The sequence below is a fragment of the Rhinopithecus bieti genome, unplaced genomic scaffold (genome assembly GCF_001698545.2).
Source record: "Rhinopithecus bieti isolate Rb0 unplaced genomic scaffold, ASM169854v2 scaffold_1527, whole genome shotgun sequence".
NCBI classification, from domain to species: domain Eukaryota; kingdom Metazoa; phylum Chordata; class Mammalia; order Primates; family Cercopithecidae; genus Rhinopithecus; species Rhinopithecus bieti.
The window spans coordinates 759,020-768,979 of NW_016803625.1; positions in this window are offsets into that span (position 1 = coordinate 759,020).

The following is a 9,960-nucleotide window of genomic DNA, read 5'->3' on the forward strand; positions in this document are numbered from 1 at the left end:
TATTGTTATGTGTGAACTTGATCCTGTCATTATGATATTAGCTGATTATTTTGCTTGTTAGTTGATGCAGTTTCTTCCTAGCATCAATGGTCTTTACATTTTGGCATATTTTTGCAATGGCTGGTACCTGTTGTTCCTTTCCATGTTTAGTGCTTCCTTCAGGATCTCTTGTAGGGCAGGCCTGGTGGTGCCAAAATCTCTTAGCATTTGCTTATCTGTAAAGGATTTTATTTCTCCTTCACTTATGAAAATTATTTTGGCTGGATATGAAATTCTGGGTTGAGAATTCTTTTTTTAAAGAACGCTGCATATTGGCCCCCACTCTCTTCTGGCTTGGAGAGTTTCTGCCAAGAGATCTGCTGTTAGCCTGATGGGCTTCCCTTTGTGTGTAGCCCAACCTTTCTCTCTGGCAGCCCTTAAGATTTTTTCCTTCATTTCAACTTTGGTGAATCTGACAATGATTTGTCTTGGAGTTGCTCTTCTCGAGGAGTATCTTTGTGGCATTCTCTGTATTTCCTGAATTTGAATGTTGGCCTGCCCTACTAGGTTGGGGAAGTTCTCTTGGATGATATCCTGCAGAATGTTTTCCAGCTTGGTTCCATTTTCCCCGTCACTTTCAGGCACACCAATCAGTTGTAGCTTTGGTCTTTTCACATAATCCTATATTTCTTGGAGGCTTTGTTCATTTCTTTTTACTCTCTTTTCTCTACACTTCTCTTCTCGCTTCATTTCATTCATTTGATCTTCAATCACTGATACTCTTTCTTCCAGTTGATGGAGTTGGTTACTGAAGCTTGTGCATTTGTCACGTAGTTCTCATGTCATGGTTTTCATTTCTATCAGTTCGTTTATGGTCTTCTCTGCATTGATTATACTACTTATCCATTCATCCATTCTTTTTTCAAGGTTTTCAGTTTCTTTGCACTGTGTATATACTTCCTCCTTTAGCTCTGAGAAGTTTGATGGACTGAAGCCTTCTTCTCTCAACTCATCAAAGTCATTTTCCGTCCAGCTTTGTTCCGTTGCTGGCGATGAGCTGCGTTCCTTTGGAGGGGAGATGCGCTCTGATTTTTTGAATTTCCAGCTTTTCTGCCCTGCTTTTCCCCATCTTTGTGGTTTTATCTGCCTTTGGTCTTTGATGATGGTGACATACTGATGGGGTTTTGGTGTGGGTGTCCTTTCTGTTTGTTAGTTTTCCTTCTAACAGTCAGGACCCTCGGCTGCAGGTCTGTTGGTGTTTGCTTGAGGTCCACTCCAGACCCTGTTTGCCTGGGTATCAGCAGCAGAGCCTGCAGAAGATAGAATATTGCTGAACAGCGAGTGTTGCTGTCTGATTCTTGCTCTGGAAGCTTTGTCTCAGAGGTATACCCAGCCTTGTGAAGTGTGAGGTGTTGGACTGCACCTAGTGGGGGATGTCTCCCAGTTGGGCTACTGAGGGGTCAGGGACCCACTTGAGCAGGTAGTCTGTCCATACTCAGATCTCAACCTCCGTGCTGGGAGAATCACTGCTCTCTTCAAAGCTGTCAGACGGACTTTTAATCTGCAGAGGTTTCTGCTTTTTGTTTAGCTATGCCCTGTCGCCAGAAGTGGAGTCTACAGAGGCAGGCAGTCCTCCTTGAGCTGTGGTGGGCTTCACCCAATTCGAGCTTCTGGGTGGCTTTGTTTACCTACTTAAGCCTCAGCAATGAAGGGAGCCCCTCCCCCAGCCTCACTGCCACCTTACAGTTAGATCTCAGACTGCTGTGTTAGCAATGACGGAGACTCTGTGGGCATGAGACCCTCTGGGCCAGGTGTTGGATATAATCTCCTGGTGTGCCATTTGCTAAGACCCTTGGTAAAGTGCTGTATTAGGGTGGGAGTTACCCGATTTTCTAGGTGTTGTGTGTCTCAGTTTCCCTTGGCTAGGAAAAGGAATTCCCTTCTCCCTTGTGCTTCACAGGTGAGATGGTGTGTCGCCCTGCTTCAGCTCTCGCTAGTCGGGCTGCACCTGCTGACCAGCACCGATTGTCTGACATACCCCAGTGAGATGAACCCATACCTTAGTTGAAAATACAGAAATCACCCATCTTCTGTGTTGCTCACACTGGGAGCTGGAGACTGGAGCTGTTCCTCTTTGACCATCTTGGATGCCCCCACTTAGGCACTTCTTAGAATGTCTAAGGACTCTCTTCAAAGACTGAACACAGTCATATGGTGTAAAATATATGAATAGGAAATTAGAGTTCAGATGGTATAAAGAAACCAAGCAATGGGATTTGAGACTAAAAAAGTTGGTTGGAACAGGTTGGGGCAGGAGGTGGAGTTTAAGTACCTGCGTAAAAAGTTGATAATGCACTTAGGAGTGTTTGATGATTGTTGAGCATTGAAATGACATGGTGAAGGCAGTGCTTTAAATAACTTTGATAAATGAATGATAAATGCATCCAACTAGTGCAGACTCCAGGCCAACTTGATAAGGACATGAAATAGAGTGATGCCATTTAGAATGAAAGAAAAGAATGCTTGTGGCAGATATCTGAAAGAACGTTTCTATTATTTTTCTAATAGGAATTAGAGACTGATAGGATATAAAGGATAACATTGTCTTTAGGGATTTTGCTTAAGGCATTAGGAAAATGAACAATAACAGGGAAACCAAGACAGATGATGACTGGTTTCATAAAATGTTGAATTTGATTTTAGGCATGTTGATCAGGAGCCTTTAGGAGAGAGAAACTGATTAGATTTTGGAGAAAATGAGTAGTGAGCTTTAATAAATAAAATGGAGTTTTTGAGAAGTTGCATAACATCAATTAAAATCTGTCTGAGTGTATGTAATTTGGCTATATAATTTGCATAGAACCAATTATTGCACATTTTTTTTCTGATAATAAAAGCAAAGTATGCCATTATAGATAAGTCTAAAATGAGAAAATATATAAACAATTAGGGAAAATGCACCTTTAAAATAACCACCCATAGCAACAACTTTTAATATTTTAACAAATTTATGTCACCTTTTAACATGTAATTTCATAGCTAATTCTATATTTTATATTAAACTTGGTATCTTTCTTGATTTTACATTAGCTTTTTTCATATCATTAAAAATCTTAAAACATCATACATTAATGACTGCCTTCATTAAATTTCATAGATAAAAGTAGTTAATGGTCAGCTTTGGAATCAGACAGCTTAGTTTAAATTTTTAAATCACTTTGAACTACTATGAATGCTCCATAAAGTAACAGGGTCTGTTGTGATAAATTTTATAGCTTTATCTGAAATTATGTATTCCTCTTTTGCCTTTATTTTCATTTCTCCCTTAAGGACTTTGTTCACATTTACTCATCCATATTTCTTTACATTTTTTCCCCTTCCTTCTTTTATTTTTTCCTCCCCTCCTTTCTTCTTAATAAGTACTCATTTCCAATTTGAGATTGGAAAGAGGAAAACTAAAAAAAAAAAAATCTAAAATAGGCTTGATTTCAGTATAAGTGTTACATCCTTTCCTCATTTCCAGCCTTTTCAGGCAAAAAAAAAAGGCCACTGAATGTGTCACTCATACACACCTCTGCACTCAGTTCACTCGGCTAGCCACTGACTGACTGGCTTAGTGCTCTAGCTACAGATAGTCTTCAACAGGATGTTGCTTCTTTCTTTACTAGAATTGAGAACCAAATAATTTGGGGGCATAGGTGGTGACATCCCAGTTTTATTTGACTCTTGCTCAGAAGCTTTTGGCCCAGTTCAAATCTACAATCTACCTCTTAATTCTAACTCTTCCCATGGGCTGCCACATCCTATTAGAAATATTCCATCCCACTTGGCATGGTGGCTCATGCCTGTAATCCCAGCACTTTGGGAGGCCAAGGCGGGTGGATCACCTGAGGTCAGGAGTTTGAGACCAGCCTGACCAACATGGAGAAAGTCTGTCTGTACTAAAAATACAAAATTAGCTGGACGTGGTGGTGCATGCCTGTAATACCATCTACTTGGGAGGCTGAGGCATGAGAATTGCTTGAACCTAGGAGGTGGAGATTGCGATGAGCTGAGATCAAGCCATTGCACTCCAGTCTGGGCCACAAGAGCAAAATTCTGTCAAAAAAAAAAAAAAAAAAAAAAAAAAAGAAAAAAAAGAAAAAAGAAATATCCCATCACATTTATCTCCTAAATTGGGAAAACTTACAAGGAACTACAGTAAAGATCTATGAGAATAGTGCAAAAAGGGGAAAACCAAAGAATTCCTAAAATTCCTATTCTCTTAAAAGAGCAAACTAAAATGCTGTTACCCTCTACGTGGTCCATTTCCCACATGGTTTCAGCATTACAAAATGGGTAAACACCAACTTTTAGCTATTACTATTTCTGCTATTTTTAAAAATAATCTTGGAAGGGTAGTTTTTTGAAAGGAGAGAGAGAGAGTCATGACATTGCAGGAAATTAGAAAGATTTTAGTTTAAAGCAAAATTTGTGACTATTGATTACAATGATAGAAAATATGGAATATCATGCTGCCTCAGGTTACATGAGGACGGGATAGGAGGATTAGTTTTTGGAATTCCTGCCAATAATTTATGGAGTTAACTGACCAGGCACCTATTATATACATAATCATGATGAGCTGCTGTGAAAATGTCACAGGGTGAAGCACAACTTGCTTTGATGTTGTCTCCATGCCCATAAAAACTGTCTCTGTCACTTCCAATCTTTTTTTTTTTTTTTTTTTTGAGACACTTCCAATCTTTCTAAACAGGTTCCTTCAATGTCTTCAGGGTTGGCATAATATTAGCTTCAAAATACATATTATATTTAAAGATGCATTCAGCACCTTTTCGTCTGCAGGTGTTAGCTTAAAGCAAATTATTGTATATTATATACAGCTTTGGTATTTACAGTAATTCTCAGGCAAAACTCAGGATATAAATATGTACTTTGTAAAATAATAAGACTTAAATTCATCAAGTAAATATGTTGCTGCCCTTGGTGCTTCTTTCTTATCTTCATTAAAGTTATTTCTTTGGTTTCGTATGAAATAGAGAACAACTCTAAAACTTGATAAATTTTAAAGTAACATTGTAATATTTATATTTTAATTATAAACATAGATTTTCAAATTTTCAATTTGAGCTTTAATCTTAAATCTTATAATACACGACCATAACAAATTTGCTTGCGTTTCAAAGTTTCTGCATTCCTACTAATATAACAGTGTTTGTATTTTACTTCACAGGCAGGGTCTGTTAAGTTTTATGTTAGATGCTAATGTTAGTGGACTTTAGTTAAAACATTAGGGAAGTCAGAATTAATGAAATAACTATCCTGTAGAAACAATGCCATCTTCTTTTCCAGATTCAGTTCAGGGAAGCTAGACAACTTATTTAGATAACATAGCTAATAATTTGCACCACCATTAACTTTTTTCCAGAATTTTCAAACACATTTAAAACTAGATAACAGTATAATGAACACACATGTGCCATTGTCAAGCTTACAATAATTAACCCTTGACCAATCTTATTTAATCAATACTCCTTCCTACTTTTCCTCTCTCTCTGTTTTATGTTGAAGCAAATATTTATATTACTTATGTCTTGTATTAGTCCATTTTCATACTGCTATGAAGAAATACCTAAGACTGGGTAATTTATAAAGAAAAAGTGGTTTAATGGATTCACAGTTCCACATGGCTAGGGAGGCCTTATAATCATGGCAGAAGGTGAAGGAGGAGCAAAGGCAGGCAAAAGAGAGCCTGCCTTACATGGTGGCAAGCAAAAGAGAGCCTGTGCAGGGGAACTGCCCTTTATAAAACCTTCAGACCTCATAAAACTTATTCACTATCACAGGACCATCACGGGAAAAACCCACCCTCATGATTCAATTGCCTCCCAGCAGATTCCTCCCACAACACCTGGGGATTATTGGAGCTACAATCAAAGATGAAGTTTGGGTGGGGACACAGCCAAACCATATCATGTCTAAAAGTAAAAAAGCATTAGAGAAATTACCAGAAGTATGATTATACTTAAAAATTATAATTTATTAATATTAAATATAAGGGTCTGAAATTTCTCTCTTTTACAAGTTATTTGAGTTAAGATTATGAGATTAATACCTTGAAAATGGTTGATGCAATTGATATTTTAACCTAAAGCTCCCCTTCCTTCTTTTATTTTCTTATAATTCAATTGTTGAATGAACAAGATTGTTTGATGGAATTTTCCAGTCTAATTGCAATCTTTTTGTGTTATTCTACATGTTATGCTATCCTTACATGTACTATAAAGTTATTGCTCAGTTTAGATTGAATGGGTAGGAATTCTATATTTAAAAATATTCTTTCATAGGTGATATTGAATGCTTATATCAAGAAGAATCTATTATTTTATTTTCTCTCTCTTTTGCAGTTATGAATAACTATTTCATCAAGGGTCACAAAATTATGATACTATACTTATGTTAATATTTTACATTTATGAATGTCAATACCATTATGAAAAGAAAATTTTCTCATGAATATTTAGGTTACTCCTCTGGAAATTCCAGATTTTGGCTTGATTTTTTTTCCTCTTTATTTGCAATTTTTTTAAAAAAAATTAAATTAGTTATATAACATCCTCCATACATAATCAATTAAGTTCTTTCCAAAGTTATAAACTAACATTTTTTTTTTTTTTAGTCAGGAGGGGGACTAAGATTGCTGACTATATGCAGCCAAGAGATGCCACATTCAGGAAGAGGAACAAAACTATCTAGCAAACCATTGCACTTCAAACAAATCTTTTGAGAGGAAACACTGAAAGTTAATAGAGAAGTGATACAGACACTATGGTTAAAGAGGGAGGAAGCTGGGAAGCTTGCATGGAGTGACTGATAGCCAGGACTGGCTCCTGGTCATGAACAGGTTCTATGGAAGGGGTGAGTGGAGAAACTCTGCAGAAACACACAACTGCTACAGATTTCATTGTAGGATCCTACCTACAATGAGATCCCTCACTGACATTTGAGTTGGCAGGGGGAACTGCCCAGAGATCAGGTAGAGGCAGAACTGGAATCTGTGCAGGGTCCAGAAGGGTTCATGGTATGTGGCACAGCTGCAGCAAATTGTGATAATAGCAGACGATCCCCCAAGGCTCCCACTGTGCTCTGAGTGACTACTACTCCTGTTGTCTTCCAGACTAGGAGAGAACAGGACTGCCTCTCCCAAGGTAACAGGGCACATCTAATCCATGTGCCTCCTTGTCTGTTGGCACTTCCCAATGTGTCCCGAATTGGTTCCTTCTGGTGGGTTCTTGGTCTTGCTGACTTCGAGAATGAAGCCGCGGACCCTCGCAGTGAGTGTTACAGTTCTTAAAGTTGGTGTGTCTGGAATTTGTTCCTTCAAATGTTCAGATGTGTCCGGAGTTACTTCCTTCTGGTGGGTTCGTGGTCTCACTTGACTTCAGGAGTGAAGCTGCAGACCTTCGCAGTAAGAGTTACAGCTCTTAAAGGTGGCGCGTCCAGAGTTGTTTGTTCCTCCTGGTGGGTTTGTGGTCTCACTGACTTCAGGAGTCACGCCACAGACCTTCTCAGTGAGTGTTACAGCTCATAAAGGTAGTGAGAACCCAAAGAGTGAGCAGCAGCAAGATTTATTGTGAAGAGTGAAAAAACAAAGCTTCCACAGTGTGGAAGGGGACCCAAGCGGGTTCCTGCTACTAGCTCAGGTGGCCAGCTTTTATTCCCTTATTTGGCGTGGCTCACGTCCTGCTGACTCGTCCATTTTACAGAGTGCTGATTGGTCCATTTTACAGAGTGCTGATTGGTCCATTTACAAATCATTAGCTAGACACAGAGTGCTGATTGGTGTGTTTTCAAACCTTTAGCTGGACATAGAGTGCTGATTGTTGTGTTTACAATCCTTTAGCTGGACAGAAAAGTTCTCCAAGTCCCCACCTGACCCAGAAGCCCAGCTGGCTTCACCTCTCAACAAGACCACCTGCCTCGTTGCTCCCATAGGAGGGTGGGTGCAACACAGTCTTCACTTCTATGCCTGAGTGTTTTGCTGGCAGACTGGCAGCTTCCTACAGCACAACTATCTACAGCACAGCTTCCTACAGCACAGCTATCACTCAACCTTAAGGAACCAGAGGACAAACCTGCCCACAGACCCTACAAAGCAACTATACAATGGAGAGCACAAAGCAACCAACTAACAAATTCACAACAGGAGCAAAATCTCACATACCAATACTAGCCTTGAATGTAATTAGTCTAAATTCCAAACTTAAAAGGCACAGAGTGGCAAATTGGATAAAACAACAAGACTTAACCTTCTGCTATTTTCAGGAGACCCACCTCAGATATCATAACACTCACAGACTCAAATAAAGGAATGAAGAAAGATCTATCATGCAAATGGAAAGCAAAAAAGAGGAAGAGTCACCATTTTTTGTATCATAAAAAATAGAGTGTAAACTAACAACAGTATAAAAGGACAAAGAAGGTCATTACATAGTGATAAAGGGTTCAATACAATATGCAGCCTTAGTTATCCTAAACATATATGCACCTATTTATGCACTAAACATTGGAACACCAAGATTCATAAAACAAGTACTTCTAGACTTATGAAAAGGCTTAGAGAGCCACACAATAATAGTGGGTACTTCGACACCCCATTAACAATGTTAGATAGATCATGAAGGCAGAAAAGTAACAAAAAAATACTGGACTTAAATTTGACACTTGACCATTTGGACCTAATAGATATCTACAGAAAACTGCACTTGGCAACCACAAAATAGACATTCTTCTGGTCTCCACAAGGAACATACTCCAAGACTGACCACATGCTCAATCATAAAGCAAGTCTCAATAAATTTTAAAAATTTGAAATCATACCACCAATACACTCAGACCACAGTGGAATGAAAATAAAAATGAATACTAAGAATCTCTCCAAACTACAAAATTATATAGAAATTAAGCAAGTTGCTTCCAAATGACTTTTGGGTAGACAACAAAATTAAGGCAGAAATAAAATAATTCTTTGAAATGATAAAAACAGAGGCACAATATACCAAAATCTCTCAGATGGAGCAAAAGTAGGGTAAGGAGGAAAGTTTATAGTGCCAAATACCTATCTCAAAAAGTTGAAAAGTTTTAAATTTGTGATCTAGCATCACACCTAGAAGAACTACAAAACAAGAACAATAAAACTAACAGAAGAAAATAACTAGAATCAGGCTGGAACTGTACAAAATTGAGATCCAAAAATCCATACAAAGGATCAATGAAAGAAAATGTTGGTTCTTTGAAAGGATGAAATGACATTCATAGACTGCTGCTAGATTAACAAAGAAGAAAAGAGAGAAGACCCAAATAGGCACAATCAGAAATGACAAAGGTGGCATTACAAGTAATCCCACAAAGATAGAAAAGATCCTCAGAGACTCTTCTGAACACCTGTATGTACAAAAACTAGGAAATTTAGAAGAAATGGATAAATTCCTGCTAACTCCAAACTTCCTAAGGATGAACTGAAAGAAATTGAAATCCTGAACAGATCAATAATAACTTCTGAAATTGAATCAGTAATAAAAAACCTATCAACTGAAAAAAAAAATTCTGTACCAGATAGATTCATAGCCTAATTCTGCCAAATGTACAAAGAGGCTAACATCATCCTGATAGCAAAACTTCATAAAGACACAATGAAAAAAAAAAACTACAGGTCAATATCCCTGATGAACACATATACAAAAATCCTCAGCAAAATACTAGCAAACTGAATCTAGCAGCACATCAGAAAGTTTATTCATCATCACCAAGTAGGCTGTATTCCTTGCATGCAAGTCTGGTTCAACATATGCAAATCAGTAAATGTGATTCATCACATAAACCACATTATTCATAAACAGAAAGAAAAACAAAAAACATATAATCATCTTTATAGACCCAGAAAAGCTTTTGATAAAATCCAATATACTTTCATGATAAAAA